Source organism: Pundamilia nyererei, unplaced genomic scaffold, assembly GCF_000239375.1.
Source record: "Pundamilia nyererei isolate P.nyererei 1_Seehausen unplaced genomic scaffold, PunNye1.0 scaffold00006, whole genome shotgun sequence".
NCBI classification, from domain to species: Eukaryota; Metazoa; Chordata; class Actinopteri; order Cichliformes; family Cichlidae; genus Pundamilia; species Pundamilia nyererei.
The window spans coordinates 557,946-583,329 of NW_005187407.1; the positions used below are offsets into that span (position 1 = coordinate 557,946).

General features: G+C 39.5%; 1 protein-coding gene across 5 annotated transcripts in view; it reads left to right on the forward strand.

The window, feature by feature from the left end:
• pde4d (phosphodiesterase 4D, cAMP-specific) overlaps positions 1-25,384 on the forward strand; it is a 203,691-nt gene that overhangs the window by 119,671 nt on the left and 58,636 nt on the right. Inside the window, exon 1 of one of the 5 annotated variants that reach the window (XM_013914824.1) lies at positions 7,965-7,984. The exons of the other annotated variants lie outside the window; for them this stretch is intronic. The gene's annotated coding sequence lies outside the window, so the exon portion shown is untranslated. Of the gene's footprint in view, positions 1-7,964; positions 7,985-25,384 lie in introns of those variants that run through there. 5 annotated transcript variants of the gene reach the window in all.

Below are 25,384 nucleotides of genomic sequence, written 5' to 3' on the forward strand. Positions count from 1 at the left end.
CCCTAAAGCTTAAAAGTTATTGCAAATACTCTGAATTATCTTTAATACTTGAATGCAAATCCTTCACAGTCAGTGATTGCGTGGGAGTCTGGAACACCAAATGCTGAGTTTGCTGCACTGTGATGCTTGGCAAAGCCTTTAATGCACTTGGCTTCAGTTTAGTGAAAAGCATACTTGATGAGACTTTTTATAACATTTAATGTTTTGCCTTAGGAAGCGAATGCTTTGCTTTCATGGTATGTTTTAAGTGACTCTCGGTCAGCACTGGAGTGGCCCATCCTGACAGTTTTGCAACAAAATCTGAGCAGAAAGTTCTACATGCTTCAGAATTCATGCTTTCAATCAGCAATCATATCATCAATAGACCCAGTTAGTTGCCAGCAATAAAAGCCACAGAGAACCATTGCTTTCCTGAGGTAACACAGTGGTGTCGTTCATTGCCTCACAGTAAGAAGGTTCTGGGTTTGAATCCACCATCTGCCCGGTAGTTTCTCCCCTTGTCGTGTGGTGTGGGTTCGTCTGGTGTACTCTTGCTTTCCCCCACAGATCAAAGAAATCCAGAGAGTGGTATTAGATGATTTTAAAATTCCCCATAGGTGTGAATGTGTGTGCAAATTGTGTCTGTCTCTGTGTTAGCCTTGCGACAGACTATTGACATGTACAGGGTGTACCTAAGCCCCCGTCACCCTGAATCGGATAGGTGGATGGATTGTTTCTTCACTTTCCGGTACAAGTTAATTGTGGTTTCATTGCAGCTAATTTAGCTCTTTATTTTAGCCGTGCGTTGCATACTGAAGGAAACCTTCTCAACAGTAGATATTCATAAGGTACGTATTTGATTGTAGATGCTGATAATAACACACCTACCTTGTCAAAAGTGTTCCTTACTCTGCGTTGGGCTTTTTTTCACCCAGGAATGCAGTTTAGTTTTCTTCTGTGGTCTCACAGGCCTTTTTTGGGTTGCTGAGCTGGCCAGTGCAAGCCCTCTTTTTAACAATGCCCCAGGCTGTTGATATGGCACCTCCTAAAGTTTCTATCTAGGGCTGCATATAAAACAAAATAGGCACCCGCTAAAGAGATTTTGGTCTTTCCTCAAACAAAAATTGCCATTAGTGTGACAAAATTGTTTTGTGGGGTTTCATTTACTTGCGCATAAAAAACACTTTTGCTCTTCAAATATCCAGAAATAACAGCAAAACACATAGACCGCTGTTAGGTAAGATGACACCGACTCTTTGTCTTAAATGTATAAAGATTTATGTGTGTAGTAACCTCCCAAAGGCCCATTTTAGCTTGGCAAAAAAAACAAACCAAACAAAACCCTGCTGTCTTTCTGTGAGGTGTTACAGTACTCAAGCCTAAGCAGAGACATAAATAAGAAAACCTCATCCATTTATCTTTAAGAGATGGTGAAGTAAGTGATGAAAGATCCACCATATATTACAAAGTTGATTTTTAGCGTGCATCAGCACATTAACTTCCAGAGGCCCTTTTCTTAGATTGCTGATGAACATGTTTACGTGTGATTCAGCAACTAGCATTTGATCTTGAGCCAAGTAATGCGATGCAAGACGTGCAACTGCTGTCACATCCTCCTGTTGTATTAAAAATCTTCACCTTTGTGATCACAAAAACACTCTAACATCCGTAACACTACAGTCTAAATGAGTGCACTGGAACGGAAATCTAAAAAAAAAAAAAAGCATGAAATTTGAAAGTGATGCAGAGCTTGTTTAAGATTTAATGTTTGAATATTATCATAGAGGGCTTAAATTTTCATTTTGTACAACCTTATTTAGAATCTTGGCATTCGGAGGCTGATTCCACATGAGGAGAGGAAGCCTGCATTATTCATTTAGATGGAAAAGACCGTAACAAGATGCAAGAGTAACTTGATGATCGTGACGATGATATCTTTATTGTCTGCTGGGAGGAATTCATTTCACGTGACAGACTGTTACTCAACGTATAACGCTGCAAAACAAACAACCATACAACTGCACATGAACAGACCTTCGTAGCCCAACCGTACAAGTAAATCATAAATATAATGGAAACATAATGTATACTGACAGGCAGAGTATCCTCGGCATAATTCCTATAAGGCTTCAGCTCCATGTACAGCCTAAAGCAGCTTGTGTTTTCCTTTTGGAATATATGCTAGGTCATTCATGCCGTGAATCCCTTCCTAATTAGTCAAGTCTAAGTAAAATTGTAGACGTCACCTTGCTTAGAGATGCTGGCAGCATTCCTACTTTAATTCATTTTCGTTGCTCAGTATTGGGAGTGAAAACAAGGCAAGAAGCTACGCAGATGAGCAATGCAATGTCATTAATGTTTCTCTATCATCTATAATTTGTTGCCCTGTCTGGCTGTTTGTTCCTGTCCCCTGAAATTATTCACAAAATCTCTGCCTTCAGAATGTTTCTAGAGGAAAGGGAAGACAACAGCTTTCGCTTTGCGTACGGTTTATAATAGGGCTGCATGACTGGGAGGCAAAATGATCATCATGATTGTTTTGATCATCATTGAGATCACAATTACTTGTCATAATTATTTATTGATTTTAGTGGCAAAAAATGTTTTTCTTGCATCATAATTTTTGCTGCATATCTGCCTTTAACCTAGTGTTACTCAGCCTCAGAATGTGGCACATGCTGATTTAAATATGATGGAGTCATGCTCATTTAGAGATGAAAATTAATTTAATTGTGCAACATTAGTATGAATTATAGTATATAAATCTAATGCACAACTGCCTTAAACCTGCATTCTTTCTGTTTGCCAGCAGGGGGCGACTCACCAAACTGCAAAAAGAAGCTAATTTGTGTAGAAGTCTATGGGAAATAACCCTTTAATTAATTTATGAACTCAGTAACCACTTTGCTGATGAAGTGATGATCATGGAGTATGATAAAGTAACGTATTAACTGGCATTTATTGTCTGTTTATAAATAACATATGATGAAGTCCATTCCATAAATTGTTGTGGGGACGTACATAAACAGGCTCTTGGGTTCATTCGACTTTGTTTATGACTGATGAATTTTAGAGTTTGACTTTGCAAAAGTGTCTCTAGAAAATACTGGTGGGCTACAAGGCCAAGCTATTCCTCAGGTTAATTATTTCTGACAGCTCAGCAACAGTGTTGTTTTTACATGAAAACAACACTGTTTTCTATGTGCAGCTAAGAGCGTACAAGAAACAATACAAGTAAAGCATTGGAGAAAATCTCCAAAATGTGATATTGGTAATTTTTCCTTTGTTCGGCCATTCTTGCTTCTTATTCGGTGCACGTACATGCACGTAATTCCTGCTTCAGTTTCACCACCGAGAGATGATTTGAAAAACAGCAGAGCGAGATCAATGATTTGAACTGAACTAAAGGCATTTGTTATGATGACCAGGCCTAAGAACTCCACTTTAACTCTAATCCATTACATTGATCGCTAAATCACACATATTTTCTCTATTCTTTCCAAAATTTAGCAGCAAGTGCTCAGACTAAGTCTAATGTGTATTTACTGATAGTGCATGCAGGGCTTGTACGGTGCAGTTATATATTGCGAGTGGGTGGCTGAGCAGACAGTATTTGTTGATAAACTGAATGTGCAACCAATGCATGCATTTGCTTTTTAAGTGTGCTTTTTTTTCTCCTCTGCCTGCGTACTTTATGTAATACATGTGTACAAGCCTGCCTCCCCATGAGGGGATCCACAATACTTGTTCAGGGTGGGAAAGCAGCTATCGGTGGGTTCCCAATTTTAGACCGAGACATGAGGAATAAGCTGCTATGATTAATTAGAGCTCTGTTATTTATGTTTATTGTGGAGCTTAAGTTCTTAAGTGTTGCTCAGAGGTGATGCCTCAAAATTGAAGACCTTCTTTTTCCTCTCTCTTTTTTGCCTTTATACCACCCTCACCTTCCTTTATAGTCCTGATTATTCTTCCTCTTGAGCTTAAGAAAAGAGAGGGAAAAGATACGATAACAGGGTTTTAATCCACACTACAACATGGAGACAATGCTTTGCAATTTGTGGAAAAGCGGCATGTGGCCCTCGTACTATTTGCGTCACTGCTTTCTTGCTTGGTGCTTTCATTTTGGAATTGCCCATAAAAAAGCAAGTATTTTCTGGGGAGAGGATGCTTGTGCTCGTATCCTATTACCGGTTGATTTTTCTCTGTCATTATCCATTCACTCTCACACAAGTGCTCACAGAACACAGATACACATGTACAGAATTACACTTGAAAAGACATGCAAATCTCTCTACAAATCCTTCATGAAAGGTGCAAACATGCACTTCCAGTGCAACTAGGCACATACAAAGCTAAGAATCTTCATGCTGTCCTACATGCACACACGCACGCAGTCTCGTATCTTGGGCTAGTGATTAAAAAGCATCATTATCTCGCTATGGCCGTAATGAGAAGCACACACCTGTTTTCCACAGCTGTTCCCAATCACAAGCTGTCGCTCTTCACTCTAGGACCAGAAGCTCTGGAGGTGATGACTACGCAATGTCATAAATCACCTGCTGAGAATCCAGTCACCACGGAAACATGCCTCATTAGAATCTGCTAACTGAAGAGAGTTGTCCTTTACCCCTTCACTCACAGTCCTGGAGCAGAATGGGCTTTAGTCACTGTAGCTTTCAGCCTACCCTTTGGCACTGGCTCCATTCAGGACATGTATAGCATGAGCTCACGGTGTGTGCAGTCAAAGGCACTGGTGATGCCTGGTTTCATGAGTCATGGGGCTTTTGCTGAGGTTACACACGGGCTGAAGGATAGCTGATATGAAATACATCATATCCTCCCTTTTCTCCCAGTGCAGTCAAGTGTGCACATCCATTTGTAGAAAATAAAGGGCTTTGAACTGATGATTCTACATATTTCCAAGTTATATCTTTTAGTTCAAGTAATGTGCAGTCAGGTCTGGGCTGCCATACTAAGAAATGAGTCTGAAAGTATGTGTATTCTTTAAAGCCTGGTGTCTTTGCTGCCCGCAAACCTTCTGCCTCTCCATAAATGTCACCAATGACAATTTGCGAATGGATAGTGTTATATCTCCAGCAGGTTCTCCCTTTAAAAGGCTCTTCTTTGTCCCTTGAGCAAGACATTTCAAAGATGTTCCTGAATAATGACTGACAGAGTAGATTGAGATGGTTATGCAAGAGCCGTCAATGTTACGTTTGTGTCTTTCTCAAATTGTCGGTGGAATAAATCACACATGCTTTAAGGACAAAAAAAAAATGTCTAGGTGGTTCCTTTCTGAAAGGAAAGCAAGTTTTCATTTTATCAACAGTAAGAATATTTCTAATGTTCTTGAATATTCAGTAAATAAGGATTTAAAATGTTCCTTGAGGCTCTTTCTCACTGTCTTGAATGATGCATAGTGACATTTTAAGTGTTTATCAGTAGTTTGGGATATAAATTTGATTTCAATGGCTGGAAGAAGAAAGCCGGTTTTCATTTGCCATCCTGCCTGTGTGTCTGGCCTTTTCATTTAAGACGCTGCTTACTGTCATATCTGTGGATCTAGATTTCGTTCTGTGTTGCAGTTTGCCTCATTTCTTCTGAGCATAACTCTGCAAGAAACATTTTAGTTTCATTTCCTTTGAGTCTGCCTTTTTGATTGTTACACCAGCCATTCACTTTGGTTGGTGTGCCTCTTCTAGATGTTTGACATTTCAATTTAAACGTGCTACAAATCTTTTTGGCCAAGAGGGAAGATAGACAGAAAAATGCAGGCAAGGAAGACGTGTGGGGGATGGGAGTTGATGGATGGAAATCAAAAGGCCCACTGGTGGGTTGTAGTCTTGTCAGTATGAACGAATATTGACTTTGATAGTAATATTGTGTTTTATTGTTAATTAAGCACTGAGGTAGTAATTAAAAAAAAAAAAAGCTTTAAAACCTCAAATTTTTAAAGATAGTGCCCCTTCCGATATTAATGTGATAGCTTTTACAGTATAAACAGTATAAATGCAGTCTGACAGCTGCAGGACATAAACACATTTATATGATTCTATAACATATATTGTAATATTGCTCTGCAGTACTGCAGTGCAGCAGTAGTGACTTTACCTATACTAAAAAGTCATCCTTTATGTGGATGCTGCTTGCTCATTGTTTCAGTTTAGTGTTTCTCTTGTGTCACAGTTTTTAAAACTGATCCAGGTATCTAATAAAAGAAAAATGTAGTGATGATTAGTACTGTCACAATACTAGAACTTCAAGGAGACAAAATAGATTGATAACATTTGCTTTCTAGCGACCACATTATTAGCTGCTACCTTGCTGATAACTTAATAGACAGCTAATATGAGTAAATGGTGTGTCTGATGGTGCGGGTGTTGTTTCTGCATCCTTTGCCATAATAATGTTAGTCCAGGATAAACTATGTGACTGGCCAAATTTAGGCTACTCATGTTGGTTTGCTAGTGATAGTTTTTAATAACATTAGCTTGCTAATTAGAAGTTAATGTCTTGGCTAATGCTAACTGAATGCTTAGCCAATGTCCCTGGACAGTTGCAATGTTGATCCTGGACCAATGTGATTATGATGACGTAGAAACAATGCCAACACAAGGATATCAGATCGTGCGGCTGCTAGTTAAACAGCTAACGTCAATGTGCACATGAACCAGGTTAATGTTTATGCCAACTGTTTACTACTTAAGTGTTGTTGAAACACTTAAGTTTTACTGACCTTTTAAAATTCAACTTTACAACTGAACAATTATGTTGTTGGGATGTCATAGCTTTGAAATGTGGGTTAAAAAATGCCAATATAATAAATATATTATCAAGTTAGGTTTGATATTAGCCAAATTTAGGTTACTGTTGTTGGTTTGCTAGTGATACTTTTTAGCATTAGCTAACATCTTGGCTAATGCTAACTGAAGACTCTGACTATGTCATAGATCCGTTGTAATGCTAATCTAACCAGGTTACTATGATAGTGTAAGAACAAAACCAACCAGAGATGTCAAAATGTGGAGTTGCTAATAGTTAAATGGCTAACATTAATCCACACATGAGCCAAGGTTTATATTAACTGTTTATGTTAACTGCTCCTGTTGTTGGAACAAGAGCTTGACTGACCTTTTGAAATTAATCATAAAAACTGGTGTGTCTAAAAATTTACTATTATGCTCGTTATATTCACCCTGGTGAATAGTGTCGCCTGACAAAAGTGACCTCACACAAATGGCATTCAGTCAGTCTTGCACCTCTTGACTTTTTATAACCTTTTGTGTTGTGCTGACGCAGCCAGGTGGAAGGCACAAGTGTATGATTGTGTGTGTGTGTGTATGTGAGTGTGTGTGTGTGTTTTAACCACCATTTTAATGGTATAGTACTAGTATAATTTATTAGTTAAAATTTTCATTTTCTCACATTTTTATTTTGTTTAAGTATTCTTTCATCTCTGTTATCCAAAGGGCAGGCTGCTCTCCCCCAGTTTCCTAAACTACATTAGTTTACTAAACTACATTAGTTTACTAGTGATATGTGGTTCTTGCAGTGGCCTTCTTTTTCTCAGCATCTATGACATCGCTATAATTATACAGGCATTTTAATCAGTTCTGGACACAGATAACAAAGGGGGGCAGGTATGGGAAGCTGAATATGGGAGGCTCGACACAGATCAGTTTCTTGCATTGGGATGGAGAAAGATAAGGAGAGAGCAGCTTTTTCATCACTGCAGTGTATTGATATACAATCCCAGCCTTTCTCATTTCTCCAGCTTGTGTGTATGTGAGTGAAAAGAAGCAGGTGGAGTAACATACAATATACCCTGCTACCTGTTTAAACACAAATTACAACTCAGGGCAGTCAACAGATTATCCTGATAACTATTATTCTTTTGTTTCCCCACCTTCTCTCTCCCCTTCTGTCTCCCTTCTGTTTCGGTTCTCTTTTTTAGGTAAGTGACAAAACAGCATGGATTATATGTGAACATAAGATGCCTCAAAAGGTAATGTAGCTGTTTTTTTTCTGTTTTGTGATGTGAATACATTTTTTTATTATAGTTAAAAACTGAAAAACAACCCAATTAAAACACCTTCACCATCAAATTACTGCTACTTCTAGTGCATTAAGCACTAATCCCTAACACGATGATAATAACGCAAAGGGAATCTTTCTGGGAGGAACATCAGCAGCTTCATTCTGTTTTTATGTTCATTACTAATTGTTAGTTTGCCAGTGTGTGTAATGGGCCTATCATGAGCAGTGTGCATCTGCACTCCCTTCACCTAATGGCGGTGGTGTGTTTTGCTGCTAATCTGTTTATCTAATCAGATGCTGAGGTTAGGGGGTCTATCTCATTAACTTGCAGGATATTGATTTCCTGCGTTTAGGGCAAAGCGCTCTACAGCAGCCTGCTTCTACATTCCCAGATGGGAGGAATGCAGGTTCCTCAAGCTCATCAGTTGATCTCACCTATGCGTGTGTGTGTGTGTGTGTGTGTGTGTGTGTGTGTGTGTGTGTGTGTGTGTGTGTGCCCGCATTTAAAAATAGCTACCAAAGCAGCGTGATTGCTACAAAAGCAAATTGTATTTTTAAAGACAATGTGAAAAAGATCTAACACAAAGATGGGCTTGAAAATGAACACTGTTTCATAAACATCAGTAAGAAAGCGCGTCAAAATATTCATCTATTTTGAAATGTATCAATGCTTGAAACTGCCTCCCTGAGCCTGGTTCTGCAGAGATTTCTTCCTGTTAAAAGTGAGTTTTTCCTTTCCACTGTCACCAAGCGTTTGAGCCCCCAAAGAGGGTCATGTGATTGTTGGTGTTTTCTCTGTGTTTTTGTAGGGTCTTTACCTTTAGGGCTGTTCGATACGACGATGTATGACGATATGAAAACATCTATCGTTTCATATTATACGCTTACTTATACATAAGGGCTGAAAATAAACCTTAGACTCAAACGTTAGAACAGGCTTTTCCCGCAGCACGCTGTGTAATAAATACTCACAGAGAAAACGGCGGCCATTACTACTTGTATCTAAAAAGGTGTAGCTTCATGCATCGGTCAAAACACTCGACTCTAGGTACACGATGCTCAGCTGAAAACATTTCACACAAGTCGAGTTGCCCGAGATTCACAGAATTTACAGAAAATGTACTATTTTGCAATATATATCGTTATTGGGATAAGAAAGCCCTATTTACCTTACAACAGAAAGTGACTTGAGATGACTACAGTAGTGATTTTGTGCTATATAAATAAATTGCATTGAAAGAATAAATTAAGTAGATAGTAGGTTTGCTGATTGCAAAATTTCCTGCTTTATAGATCTTAGAAAAAAAGGTTAGCCCCATCAGTCATCTATTCCTGCCTAGGCTCAAAATCTGACATTTAGCAGCTGAGCTGCACTTGATAAATCTCACCATTTATTATCAGTCAGACTGCATGCAGAGGTATGAAGCAGCTGTAATGGCTGGGAAAAGCCAAAATATCAGTTAGGGACCCCATACAAGAAGAGTGGGTGGATATAAGGCTACTTATTATTTTATTGGCTCATGGCTGCTGTACCCTGTGGTCTCTTAATAGTACATGGATTGAACTGATTGTAAATATTGTATTTCTGCTCCTCTGCTGCTAGGCAGTGTTATAGTAAGTGTATTGTCACTCCTGCTGTCGTGAGCTAGATTGTGATAAATGTGTGGGTGTGGCTTCTCTTGCATAGAGCACATCGGTGTGAATATGTGCCATTTACTGCACTGAGAGGGGTTTGTGAGTGTGTGTGTGCGTGTGTGTGTGTGTGTGTATGTGAGGGCAATGCGTCATTCTGCAACTCGCAGAAGCCCAGGAGCTACCCTATGGTAGCTCCCATGCTGCTTCTATCTCTTATGTAACTATGTTGTTGTCATGTTCTCACACTATTGGCCTTTCTCTCACTCTCTCTTCTCTTTTTCTCCTCAATCCCTTTCTACTTTTTTTGTTTGTTTGGGGTTTTTTTTGCATTTGTACATGTACTGCTTGTGTGGAGTGTAGCAATTTTTGGAGATGTGGAGTTTGGTTGGGATTTAAGGGATCTTTTGTGCTGATACGGAGCTTGTAGACAACAACTTGTAGAGGCATTCAAATCAGCATTCTGTTTGTTCTCTCGTTGCTTTTCTGTCTTTGCTTTGCTCTGTGCCTCGTTCTGCTTGTGCCTTCCTTGTAATATAACTGTATTCTCTTTGTTGGTGTATTCATGCATCCATCCCCACCCACTCTGCAGCATACTTCCTGTGATACAACTGCAGTCACGGTCAGAGAAAGCAAGAATTTTTATGAGTACTCCCTTTATACCAGTCACTTTGAAGAGAATTCATTTCTGCTCTTAGGGACCTATTATATTCCTCATAAAGAAAAAATGCAGAGATTCTTTTTTGTGTTCTTCTTGTTTTTAGGAGATGAGAAGAACGTATGATAAAGACATTTATATCTTGACTATTGAACCGTTCAGTTGCATAATATAATCCAGGTAATTATTTGTTTTTAAAGCATGTTTTTTTCTTTTTACTTAACATCTACTAAATCTGAAACACTCCTTGCAGCAACAGCTGACTGACTGATGGCATGCCAGGCTTGCTAAGTAGATGTTTCACTGTCCATAACTCAGCTGTGGGAATTAGCCACTACTCAGTCAGTAGCACTTAATAGCAGTAACATAATGCTTTGTTATTGTCTGTGGCTGACACTGTGTCAGGTGCATAGACTATATATTAAAGATAGCTGCCGTAATGAGATTCAATCATTTGTGAAGCGATTTTCATGCTATTTGAGCATTTTCACCATTGCCGTCTTTTTTCTCAAACTCAACTTGACAATCGTCCATCGAGTTTCTTAACTGCTTGCCCAGTTCAGGGTCATGGATGGACTGGAGTCAATTCCAGCTGCCACGGAGCAAAGAGCAGGGTGCACCCCAGACAGCCATTCACACTCACAGTCCAACCTATGGACATGTACATATGCATATCTTTGTACTATGCAAGGATGCTAGAGTACCTTAAAAGAACCCATGGAAACGCAGGGGGACATATGATACAACCAGCTCAGTGGTGTGTTAGAATCCAGGACAATCTCGTTAAGTGACATTTTAAACCACCGCACCACTCTGCTGGCCTGGGCTTGACGAGCAAGTGGTAAATGTAGCTGAGGAACCGAGGCACACTTCGTGCTTACACGGTTGTGACTTGTCAATCACAAGGTAGCCACACAATAATTCGTACTTTGCAATCTCTTTTCATCTAAATTAAACCATAATTGAACATCATGTTGTATTCATTAAGACATGAAACTGATGATTGAGACTACAACAGCAAAGTAATATGATCAAGTAAACACGAGGGCCATCCATCCATGGTTGTTCAGGTCCAGACTTCCCTCTACACAGTGTTCTCAAGCCAGTATGTCCTGGTTCTACCCCAGTGCATGCCTGAAACACCTCACAGAGGAGGCATACTAGTTAGTTGCCTGAATCACCTCAACTGGCTCCTTCCGATGTGGAAGAGTATTGTCTCTCCCCTCAGGCCCTCCCTCTTCAAAGGGAGATTCCACCATTATGAGGAACTACATTTCATTTGAGCCCATGACATCATTCTTTTGGTCACTGCCCAGAGCTCAGGGCCTTATGTCAGGGTAGGAACATAAAGCAACTGGTATATCAACAGCTTTGCTTTCCCTCTAATGTGGGTCTTAATGCAGGTTTAAGGCACTTCTGCGTTAGCTTCATTTTTGTACACCTTGGAGGCTTTATCCTTCTTCTATATATAGTCTATGGTTGCCTCACCTGTAAAGAAAAAACATCCTACCTTTAGCTTTTGGATATGCCCATTTACCCCTCTGTGTAAATGTTAACATTAGGCAAATGGGCTTTCTCCTGAGGGTATCTAGAAACATGTTTCTTTCCTTTTCAATTCAGCCAGCCAGTCCACAGAATTTGAAAGAAAACATCTGTAGTTATTTAAGAGGATGGCATTTACATCTGCTTCCACAGGACTGTGTTGGTGGGATCAGATTTTCAGTGGCCTGGTAAGAGAACCGGTGTTTCAATTAAAAGGTACCCTGTTGACCTCCAGTAGCATTATGAAATACAGCCTGTTTCATTTGTCTCATTCACACACACAAGTACCCTCGAACACATGGTCGATGCTGCATATTGCATCTGCATTTTTAAAAGTACTGGCAATGTCTACAGGTGGTATTAACACAGCAGCTAGAAATGTTTTCATTTAACTGCTAAGCGCCACTACCAAGACTTTATTTATTTTCAAAACAAAATTACGTTTTTGTCACTTTTTCGCTTCTTTTGTTCCTTTTAATCAAGCAAATCATTAGAAAGCTAAAGTTTCTCTCTGTGTCAGAGCTGTGACTTAAGCTCTTATAATACAGGAGATATTTTCTGTTCGTCTATAATCAGATTTATTAATTGCATGTCTTTGAGGCATCAAAAGTGTGATCAATTTTAGTGTCCACTACTCGCATTTTCCTCTAAGATTTAACAGTCTTAGAGAAATTAAAATCCAATACAGAGAAAGCATCTGCATTCTTTTTTCTACATAAGCCTCAGTTGTCATGCTTGAAGATGCACTTTGACTAAGTGGAATGACTTCACACTTTTATTGACTGGGAAAACTCATTAGGCTGTCATTTTCACATTGATTCCTCCACCCACATGTACAGCACAACTGCAATACAGAGTGTTCAGAAATGTTCCCTGGAGCCTGTTGAAAATTCATCCTGGAACTGTAGAAAACCAAGTGGATGATGCAGGTTAGGAGAGAGCGGATATAACACTTGATTACAAAATAATTCCTAGAATGCAGCGAGCATCAGGGAGCTTTATATAACATATCCGAGGGAGGAATTTTACTTGAACTGGAGTGAATATTTGTCAGTGAGCAGAGTCACCTTGTTGGATGACATATACTTATTGGAATGATACACCCTTCTGTGTCAGTCTACACGTAAGTTAAATTTTTGAAACAAGATGTTTTATGGCTCCCAGTAAAGCAGTAGGCTCTTCCTTTGATCTCATGTTAAAACTGTTCAGAGTTGTGATTTCTTCTCCGGTTACAATTTTGAAACCCACAGCTATATCAAGTGCAGGCCTGTGTGCCAAAAGGTATATCCCTAACACAAATATCTAGTCAGTCAGTCACATAGCAACAACTCAGGAATGTAGATATGGTCGAGATGACCTGCTAAAGCTTAAACTGAGTATCTGAATGGGGAAGAAAGGTGACTTCAGTAACTTTGAACATGTCATGGTTGTTGGTGCCAGATGGGCTGGTCTAAGTATCAGAAACTCCTGAGCTGCTCAGATTTTCCCACACAGCCATCTCAGAAAAGAGAGAAAATATCCAGTGAGGAGCAATTTCCTGGACCGAAATCGCTTGTGGATGTCAGAGGTCAGAGAAGAATGGCCAGAACTCTTCCAGCTGATTGGAAGGCAACAGTGACTCAAATAACTCGATACAACCAAGGTGCTCAGAACAGCATCTCAAACCGTGAAGCAGTTGGACTACAGCAGCAGAATGTCTGTGAAGGTTCTCAGTCATCCAGGTCATCGTAGTCTAAGGAGCTTGGAAAGAAAAACGTCTGGACTTCTTTAAGTCTCTTGAAGACATTTCACCTCTCATCTGAGAAGCTTCTTCAGTTCTAGGGTCAAATGGTGGAGAGTCCCAGATTTAGAAGAGAGAAGAGCCACCTCCAGGGGACAAGACTCAGCAGTCGATCTGCATCTAAAGGACAAAGGTCACTCTTTTGAGGATGCCAATGTTCACTTTGGACAGAGAAAACAGATGGTTTGAAAGAGGAGTGAAAGAAGCCATTTATGTCCACTGTGAGCGACTATCTTTGAACAGAGGCGGTGGCTTACGACACCAACTGTCTGCCATCTATAATCCAGTTTTGAGATCCCTTCCCAGACGCCTTAACGCCCACTCACATCCTGGGCCATCTGACCTCAGGAAATCACATGATAGTGTCTGGCCAGGTTTCACAATGAGCTCACCCGAAACCCTGGCTGATTGTGACCTACACCTGTTTTCACACCTTGGCTTGTGTGATTAGGTAGAGGATCCTCAGGGGGTCCTTTTTGTCCACCTTTGGGGGGATACTCCCACGTGGTTTCAATCTGGGACTCTCCACCATTTGACCCTAGAACTGAAGAAGCTCCTCGGATGAGAGGTGAAACGTCTTCAAGCAACTTAAAGAAGTCCAGATGCTTTTCTTTCCAAGCTCCTTAGACTACAGCAGCAGAAAACCACCAGCTCTTTGCCACTCCAAAGAGCTAAGAACAGGAAACCGAGCCTTCAGTTTACATGTACTCACTTAAATAGTACACAATAAGATATGAAAAACATTGTTTGCTCTGCTGCAACATTTAGGCAAAATATAAGGCTAGAATTTTGTGTAATAAAAAACATGTAAGCATGGATCCATCCTAGTCTGTATCAGGCTGCTGCTGGTGGTGTAATTGTGTGGGGGATGTTTTCTTGGCATTTTGTGGGCTGCTACCCCCTGACCATCATTTTTGATGCATCCCTGATTAAATCCAAAGTCTTAATTTCCAAGTTCCCAGTTGGAATTAGAATCTGTCATGGTTGTTGGTGCCAGATGGCAACTAGAAATTTCCTACTTGAAAAGTTGGAGCAACCCAACCAAGTAAACGGTCCAAGATGTCGACAGTGAACCTAAATAGTAAAACGGCGCCTTAAGGCAACTCTTGTGATTTGGCGCTATATAAATAAAATTGAATTGAATTAAAAATACTAATCTCTTCTGCCACTGTTGTGTATTGTGCAGCGTTTTTTTAAGCGCAAACATACAAGTATTTTGCTGTATTGTTGGTGATACCTGAAAGGCTCTACCATGCTGAAGAACCAGAACAAATCCAGGTTTTCCTTGCTTTTAGGGAGTGAAGTCACTCTGTATTCCAAGGTGCCAGGACCACACCATAAAGCACCACAGGCCACCATGACCCCTGAATATTGTTGCTCAGCCATCAAGATGTTACCCATCTTTTGATGGCTGCTTCCAGCAGGATAAAACACCATATCATCATCTCAAATTGATATCTTGAACTTAACAATGAGTTCAGTTCAGTTTACTTTACTTTATTCCACCACACTCCAAGTAACTCTCACTCTTTATTTCTTGAATAAAGTGAGCTACTTCCAGATGATGTGAAAAGTTCACCACACCCCACCAGCCTCGCGTAGATTTCACAAAAATGTAACAAGCCTTACACAGATCTCCTCTCACCCACATGCTGACTTTTACAGAATCTTTACACATCTTAAAACTCCATTTACCCTCCCATCCCATCCCCAATTGCAACACTGCATCTTATAAAACATTTAGTGGATCTCTCGCCACATAATGCTCTTCTCTTCTCTTCTCTTCATCTCATCATAGGATCTATTTTACATTAAATGTTGTTCTGCCGTTATTAGTGACAGTATTCTCTCACCAGCCATTTCCAACTTGAACCCACCTGCGGAGCATTTCCTAGTATGCTGGCAGATTTCATGTGGTGATGTTGAGGTGTGGTAGAAAGGAAGGTGATAGTTTGACTTTTAAATGTCATATTAGAGAGAAGACAGGGGTGGCATGGCCATTGCTGTCTGCTCCTCAGCTTTTCCTGTCAGATTTAGTCAAGAAGCAATGATGAATGTGTACTATGATACTGATTACAGAAAAAAAAGTTAATGCAACCATAATGGGACTTATTGTTTTGGAGTCTATGCTTTATGTGATATTTCAGAGGGTAATAGAGGTCATTTTATTACATTTATTATTGTTGTGAAAGAAAGATTTTATTTATCTGAATATTGTCAATATACTGTGCAAAGACTAGGAAATAAAGTCACTGTATTCCACTAATAATGACTATATAGTGGTCAAAATTCCAAAATGGAATATCAGTATGGTTACAGCATTGTTGTCACAACCTTATTCAGGATAATGGAAATCATTTTTCCTATCCAGTCACACAACAATGACTCATTTTAACAGGAACTACAGTACCGTGCAAACGTCTCATTTCTCTATATTTTGCTTCAAGACTTTTTTTTGTAAGTGGTATTGAGTAATAGTTCTCCAGGGTTTCTGAAAGTCTTTCAGAGATTCTCTTTGGACAGTGGCTCATTTTCAGAATAGTCATTGTTTTTTTTTTCTTTTTTGAACCACTTAACACTGACCTATGAATCATTCCAGCATTAAAAAGGGACCTAATCCAAGGGATAAACCAATGTTGTCTGCACATGACAGACAACTTACCAAAGAACCAGTTTTACAGGGTGTCTTTGGACACACCTGTCACAAAAAGACATATTGTTTTTCCCTTTTCTTTTAATTGAATCTGTAAAAAATGCAAAATTAGCATTGTTGCACCAATAAGAATCCCAGCTACTTGCCAAAAACGTGTGCTGTGCAGTGTGTCTTTGAAGGATTTAAAGAAACAGGACAAGTGGAGGACACAAGAAGATGTGGCCTAAAAAACTATCTACGGCAGATGAACAGTAAAGTTATGTTCTTAAGGAGCAGGGGAAAAGAAAATCCAGCAAAGACCTAACATAGGACCTGGGAGATGCACCTGGATCCATCTACCCTTCACTGAAGCCTTATCAAAAAGGGTCTCAGCTGAAGGGTCAAGAAAACAGTCTTAAGAAAGGAAAACAGGGAGAAAATGCTGAGGTAATTATATGATAATTGGACTGAAAATCAGTGGCAAATGGTCTCATAGATTCAATAATACAAATTTGAAATTTTTGGTTTGAATCATGATCAATCATGGTCTACAGCCATCTATAAAAAAATGGCGGAGGCTCTGTCAAGATTTGGAGCTACATTTCAAGGAGTGCTGTGGGAACTCTTGATTAAAATTTATGAAATTATGAACGCAGAAAGATCAGATAATGATTCTCTATGCAGTATCATCTGGAAAACATCTGATTGGCAGCATCTTCATTTTTCAGCATGACAGTGATCCCAAACACACTGCCAATACAGTAAAAGCATACCTGAATAGAGCAACACACAGTAGACACTAACAGTGCATTGTCAGCTTCCCTAGAGCCCAGACCTCAACAATATTCAAGCAGTGTGGGATATCATGACAGAAAATGGAAGAAAAGGCAGCCAATATCCAAAGAAAATCTTTGAATGTCCTTTAAGAAGCCTTGAGAACTATTTCTTAAGACTTTTTTGAAGAATTGCCTTATCCACTGTATTTCCATTATTGTTTGCAGCTTTATAAACCACTGCATTAATAAACTTTTCAATTCAGTTTTTTTAATACAGCGCCAAATCACAGCAAAAGTTGCCTCAGGGCGCTTTATATTGTAAGGTAGACTCTACAATAATACATCAGAGAAAATCCCAGCAGTCATATGACCCCCTATGAGCAAGCGCTTAGGTTTAACAGGAAGAAACTGACCAACTGAACTAGGCTCAGGTAGGGGCGTCCATCTGCCGCTATCGGTTGGGGTGAGAGAAGGAAGACATGCTGTGAAAGAGAGGCAGAGATCAATAATAACTAATGATTACATGCATAAAGGTCTATAGTGAGTGGAAAAGGTGACTGAAGAAAAATTACTCAATGCATCATGGGAATTACCCAGCAGCCTACACCTATTGCATTGTAACTAAGGGAGGATTCAGGGTCACCTGGTCCAGCCCTAACTATATGTTTTATCATATGGAAAGTTTTAAGCCTAATCTTAAAAGTAGAGAGGATGTCTCCCAAATCCAAACTGGGAGCTGGTTTCACACAAGAGGGGCCTGAAAGCTGAAGGCTCTGCCTCCCATTCTACTTTTAAATACTCCAGGAACAACAAGTAGGCCTGCAGTCTGAGATCAAAGTGCTCTAATGTGGTGATATGGTACTATAAGGTCATCAAGATAAGATGGGGACTGAGTATTCAAGATCTGGTATGTGATGAGAAGGATTTTAAATTTGATTCTGGATTTAACAGAGAGCCAATGAAGTGAAGCCAATACAGGAGAAATATGCTCTCTCTTTCTAGTCCCTGTCAGTACTCTTGCTGCTGTATTTTAGGATTAACTGAAGGCTTTTCAGGGAGTCTTTAGGACATCCTGATAATAATGAATTACAGTAGTCCAGCCAAGAAATAATAAATGAATGAACTAGTTTTCAGCATCACTCTGTGCCAGGATGTTTCTAATTTTAGAGATATTGCGCAAATGGAAGAAAGCAGTCTTACATATTTGTGTAATATGTCCATTTAAGGACATCCTGGTCAAAAACTCCAAGATAACTCCAAGATTCCTCACAGTGTTACTGGAGGCCAAGGTAATGCCATCCAAAGTAAGAATCTGGTTAGATACCATATTTCTAAAATTTTTAGGGCCGAGTACAATAACCTCAGTTTTATCTGAATTTAAAAGCAGAACATCAGAGGTCATCCAGCTATTTATGTCTTTAAGACATTACCGCAGCTAATTGGTAAAGCACTGCATCTATTTACCATTTTCCTACAAGGTATAAATAAAAAGCGGTAACTCAAGACTTCTACACAGTGCTATAACTCAAGACAGATACAGTGTTTATTACTGTGCAAGTTTTAAAAAAATAATATGTCTGGCTACTAGCATATACACTGTTGTTTGCCACATATAGTATTCTGTAAATCTAATAAATAGCATACTGATTTTTGAGTGACTCAATGAATAAATATGCAACACATTTGTATCACACACTTTATTTTCTATTTAACACCTTTTTTTAAACTGTATACTTGATGAGGCACCCTCGTGGTTTTGCTGCACATTTTAAAATGTATCTGTCTGTATAATGATGCCTTTAATATGATACTTCAGAGGTTTATGATTATTGTGAACCAGCAGGTTATGCCTAGAATTGTCTAGAATTGTTTTATTATTACTAGTTCTTAGATTTTTACCTTTTATATTAGCTCTGGCCCTTTGCTTAACATTTATTGCTGTGTATCTAAACTTGTGAGCCCGTTATACAAGTATTTGGAAGGGCGTGTGCTCTTCTGTGTGAACAGAGTTCAGTGGTTTCCTCTTCAGTTTGCAGACAGAATGTCACAGACAGCCATTTTCAGAGTAAGATAATTTTACAGCCTGCAAGCCTCCTCCTAACGTGTAATTACTTTAACAGTTTAATGTCACACAAGTCCCCCACAGTGCTCTTTCCTACATGCTGCTCCTTCTTCATAATTCATGCCCTTTAATGGAATTTAGGACAGTCAGAGAACACATGAGAGAGAGATGCCTTGCAACTAATTTCCATTACACAAATTTCCTTCAGTATAGTCATTCCCATGTTTAAGCCATACGTACCATTTCGTCTTTCAAGGAATTTTCTGGTGTAGCTCATTGGCTTGAAGGGGTATATTCTTCCTTATTCTCATCTTTCTTTTCTCTCTGACTGTTTTTAGACATGAGTCTGGAATTGGTGGCCACCACGTCAGTGGTTCCCAGATGACGCATTTTAGTGTGGATCTCAGTGAATGTGGTGATTCTGTCATTTCTTCTAGTCCCACCATAAAGTTGACATTTATAGTTTTGAGTGAAATTTTCTCATGGTACAGTTGGAGCAAATTTTCAGTGTTTTTGCTTTTGAACAAATATTTTCAAAAGCCATCATCAGTTTTAGTTGTGCAATGGCTTTTGTGCTCATAAGAAGCCAACAAGATAAACCAAGATGGTAACAGTAAGCTAGCTATTTTATTATATGTGTGATATGCTAGCTTAGTGCACAGATAACCTAGCTAACAAGGTTAAGTACAGCATCACAGAGATAAAAGTACAGATCAGAGAAACTGTTTATCTGATTTGAATTTGTTTCTTTTTGATAAACTTATATGAAAGCAAAGAGGCTTTGGAGCCTCATGCAGATGAGTTCTGTATGGCTGCAGTCCTGTCACTGTTTACTACCTTATCTGTTTCTTTCAAAATCGTATTTCAGCTACAGCCGGCAGCCACATGGTACAATATCAGGGGCAGATTATGCTGCTAGAGAACACAAATGCTTCTTTGTCTTGGATATGATGTATAAATCATAAAACTATCACTCTACCCTCCAGTGGCATACTGACAATCACATGTTTGAGCCAAGTGAAAGCAAACAGAGTGTGGATTAAAGCAGTCTTAGTCCACAGTGTATCAGACAGTTCATAAAAGATATCATATGTCTATCAAAATCTTTTTCAAATGCCTGTCTTCTGAGTTGAAAGCAGTTAAAAATACTTTGAAAATAAAAATCTCATCTTATGAGAAATGAAATGTGCATTTTAATGTGGTAGATAAATGAAACGAACAGATGCACAAATTCCAGTAGGCTTTGGTGTCACATTAAAAGCTTTCGCGTGCGAAAAATGACTGGACAAAACAGTCATACTTTCTAAGACAATTTTTTGCTGCTGCTGATAATAAACAGACTAGGCTGAATGGTATCTAAGTAACAGCCACCTGAATTTTCCCCTGAGCCTACAGTAATTAGCATATCAGAGGAGGTCATCATTGGGTCATATAATCCCTCAGAGGAACTACTAATCACACCCAGACACTGGGTTCATCCAGTGCTGTGATTAAGGCACAGACAATGCAGGGGGAGCCAGCCGAATGCTTTGGCTGCAACTGTGACACAACGTTGGTGCAATGCAGGAGAAGTCTATTTTTGGAGGAGTTCAGCAACAGAGCTGACACCAAGGCTGGTAATGGAGGTACGGGGAATATTGGATAGGATATACACAGATGTTAATGCAGTGTGACCCTGGGCAAACTGTATACATATGATAGCAATATACAGTACAAGCTATTTTAACATATCTGCAAACAGTATGTAGACTAGACATCTTTCTACATCATTAACAAACAAGCCTAGAGAGGACCACAGCATTAAAAACAACAGAGACAGTTTAAGCCAAACGGACAATTAAATTGAACAGTTTCCATTTGTGAGAAGGATGTTCTAACACATGGTATCTCATTTGAATTACAAAGTAACATGTTACTGAAAGTTTATATTTTTTTGTAAGACAGTAATCTCACTCAGTTTATTAAAATCAGTAATAACGCTGGATTATTTATTTTAAAATTTAATTAAGTATTTAATTAATTTTAACATTTTCTACAGACTTGTGCATCAAGCAGTTAGGCCTCAGTCACACAGTACTACAGACTAGCGACTCCCCCACTCCCCTACAGTTGCTAGGGAAAAATATTTTATCTCCAACTTGTTTCTTGTGATTGCTCTGATTGCTAGCAAATTTCTTTAGTTGCCTATAGTTGCTGACTTGTCCACTTGAATAAGTGGGCCATAAACCAAAAACCAAGAATATTGACATTTGAAGTAAAAGTTGTGACTTACTGCTATAACCAACGCATTTCAAAAGATACACTTTCACTAACGGCTGACTTACCCACACGAGTGGTTCTAGCGTCTGCACTATTCCTTATTATTCTTTCAACCATCCACTCAAAAAACGTTGTTAAAAAGTAGCCGGAAATACACAGGAGGAATCGACGATATCCAACAGAGCAAAATTTGCCAGCTCTGTCGACGCATCGCATTTCTAGAGATGTACACATCAGGTTGTGGCATAGGTTTTCAGAAGAGTCCCGACAGAGAAGTCATGTTAAAAATGACACCATGCAGACCCAAGCCAAGCATCTAACACTTGGTTTTCCCGTGTAACAAAAGCAGTGAGGAGGGGTCAGGTACTCATTTCTCCAGTTAAATCACTGTGACCACAACATTTTTTTTAAGTGCTCTTTGGGCTGGCTTTCCCCAACTTAGCAGTTGGCTTTGTGTTAATATTTAAACACTAAAAGAAAGGCAGACAAAGTGGGCGAGTTCGATTTTTGTTATGTACATTGGCATTTAGAGCCCTCTCCAACGCCACTATTTTTCATAGTGAGTTGAGAAAGTCAGACAGACGCATGTACAGTTGGAATCATGCTCTTGCTTATCCATTAATGCAGTTGTGCACTGCTCAGTCTTGTTTCATATTGAAAGTGATATGTAAATGTTAAATGTCCAATCTAGTGAGATTGCCATTGCTACTTCTTAAGGCAAAGTGACTATTATGGTCACTCAGGCATGAAATGTGTTTGAATGTCATCTGAGTGCATGCTCGACAGGAGCTTTAGACAGCTTCATATATCCCACAGAGGACTTTTTATTCTCTATATGCTAGATTTACTCTCTATATTCTCCGTTTAAAGAAGACTTGTTCTAGTAGGATAAAAACAGGCACATATTACTGTTAAACTAATAAAATTGACCTACTGAAGTATTTGTTGCTAATATTATGTGTAAAACAAACGTAAACTGTGGCATCAAGCATTTTTATAATGTACACAATTTCAGCATCTAATCCTGACAAAACTGCATAAAGAGCATACCTTAAATTCAAACTGTCTGATCCGTAGCAGTGAGCAGTAGGAGCAACAATGCACCCTTGCATTTTAAAGTGGATACAAAACAGTCATCTGACTGTAGAGCAGTGAAATTTTATTTGCTCCCACAGTCACCAGCCTCCAAAATGTACTTACCCCTGTGGGGTGAGTGGGTGATCTTAATTTGATGTCCCTGGTACAAAGCTGTCCTTGAAATGTGCAGTGCAGCATTTATTCTCTGATGGCAACAGATCAAAAGCGCAATGCCGCCAGATGACACAACACTTAGAAAGTACTGTGATCTGTAGGCTGCACATGGACATTTACATACGCATGACAGTTTAGGGCTTAAGAGACTTGTCATTTTGGACATACTGCGTGACTCCACGGCACAAGTCACAGAAAAACTATCCAGAGAATTTTCTAATAATTTTCAAAAATATCCTATATCTTCATGTAGCAGTCAGTGGGCAATTACAAGTAAATAATCACACAGCCATACCTAGTGTAGTGCTCTGTATTTAAGCAGTTGTGTGCTCTTTGTTCTTTAAAGCTTCTTTAAATGTGGTTTCTTAGCAGGTTTTCTGTAATAAATTACAATAAGCATGTTAACTTTTATTCCACTATTGGCACTTTAAAGCAGTAACATTTACTTCTGTAAGTAGTGGGATAATGAAGGTATCAGAGAGAAGAGCGTAGTTGATTGCACCAACTGTTAGTGAGAGCCATCCTCACCAGATGGTGTTGTAGCGAGGATTGCCTTTGGTAATGGACCGCTGATATTTCAGCACGATCCCATCTGTACCTGCTCTCAGAGAACAGCCTTGCGAAGCATTCAAAATAGACCTAACCATTTACAATGGTGGTTTCGAACGGGATGTTCGTGAAGCCTTTAACCACGCTGTCTGGCCCACCGTCTCATTGAGACGACTTATTAATTGAGGCAGATTTCGCCTCATGTCTGTTCACTTTGAATCTTCGCTTTGAATTATTTATTTCAGTCATGTTTGCTCAAGTGTGACTCTTCAGATGTTAGGCCTGAGCTTTGTTAAACTCATAGTTTGTATTGGGGTTGCTGTAGCTCAGGTGGCAGAGCAGGTCAGCCACTAATCAGAAGGTCGGTGGTTCGATCCCAGGCTGCCTCCTGACTGCATGCCAAATATCCTTGGGCAAGATACTAACCCCATGTTTGCCTACTGGTGGTGGTCAGAGGGCCCGGTGGCGCCAGTGTCCGGCAGCCTCGCCTCTGTCAGTGCGCCCCAGGGGAGCTGTGGCTACAATGTAGCTTGCCTTCGCCTGTGTGTGAATGGGTGGATGACTGAATGTAGTGTGAAGCGCTTTGGGGTCCTTAGGGACTAGAAAAGCGCTATACAAATGCAGGCCATTTACCATTTGATGAGAACATCCATGGATTAACTATCTGTGTGTGGTAGATTGACACAGTGTTAGAGTCTAACTCTCACTTATGTATAGATATTTTTGTTGTGTAATTAGGCACATTATAAGCCTGTCAAATTTAGCTTAATCCATTTTTTTTGTTTGCTAAGGAACATTTTTTTTTGTTTGTTTGTTAGTCTCGTCACATTGTACTTAAACTGTTTTGCCGAGCAAATGCAGTCATAATATTGGCACAAGCTTAAATTGAAGGATAATCTTTACTGTGGCAGATTTGTGCTGTTAGTCATCTTTCACTCACTTTCATTATAGGCCTGAATTTGATGTGTTTTCAATTCTTAGTTACCTAAACGTATGCAGTCTAGTTTTCATCACTGTGAAAGTGAGCTATTTGATTGAGTTTGCACAGCACACGTTCTGCGTCACTAACCACAGCTGCTGCTTTGTTGTAACACTGCATATTTTCCTAATAAATTAAGCCCCTCCCTTCAGTCTGTTGGTCTGACTTAAGAATCAAAGAGTTGTAAAACCTCTCCATTGCACAAGTGAGTGATTTTTGTGGCTACTTAAACATTCTTCACATTTTTTAAACGGCCCTTGAAACCTCCGTGTCCCCATTAGATGTAGGAATCTAATTACAAATATCTGATTTGAAGGGGGAATGAGTTAACCTTTGCTGAAATGCCACTGCATAACCATCTTTGAATGGCAAGGGGGGAGGGGCAAGGCATTTCCAGGGTGACACTCAGAGTGATGGACAGTTGGCTTACCTCAGAGGAGCAATGCACACCAGGCCCAGTTTTCTGTCAACCTCTAGAGAGATTTGCTCTGATATTTGAATGTAAAATAGGTGGAATTTTTTCATACAGATGCCTTGATTGAGTTGCTAAACTGCCAGATCTGTGGGCTTGTATTGATATAATTCTCCTTTTAATTTGTTAATTGAATGTCACAGCATGTTTATTAGGCATTACTGATTAACACTGTATTGATTCCACTGTTATAAATTTTGCCTTACATTTCTTGAGGGTTATTTAGAGCGTCAAGAGTCAAAGGAGTGTTGGTTTGCAAACACCTGGAGCAGTTATGCTGCTGGCAGGCCATGCTGTTGGGCCAGCTCTATGACTAGACCGCAGAGGTTGTTCAGCTTGGGCTCTCTGGACAATCGATTTGCAGCAAACCAAAGAAAAGTACTTTGCTAAATGTCAGTACATCATGCAATCGATACGCACTTGTTCCGTTGTGTAATCCAGCCCTTTCCCCCCCCGATGCCCAGTTATAGATGCAGACCGCTAATGTAATGGAAAAGGCCTGATTCAAATATGATGTTTTGTAGATGGAAAATACATTGTTCTGCTTACAAGCAGAGGTCACCGATGATGATACGTTAATACTGTTCCAGTACTTTATGCCAACAACATGTAATTGTGCTAGCCTTAGGTTGTTTCAAGGCTTCCGTGCCCTGCGTTACCGCTGCATTTCATCGGTCTTACCTAGATCTGTCACTGGTACACTTTTTACATAGTACAATTTTGTGTGTGTGTGTGTGTGTATATATATACATATATATATATATATATATATATAT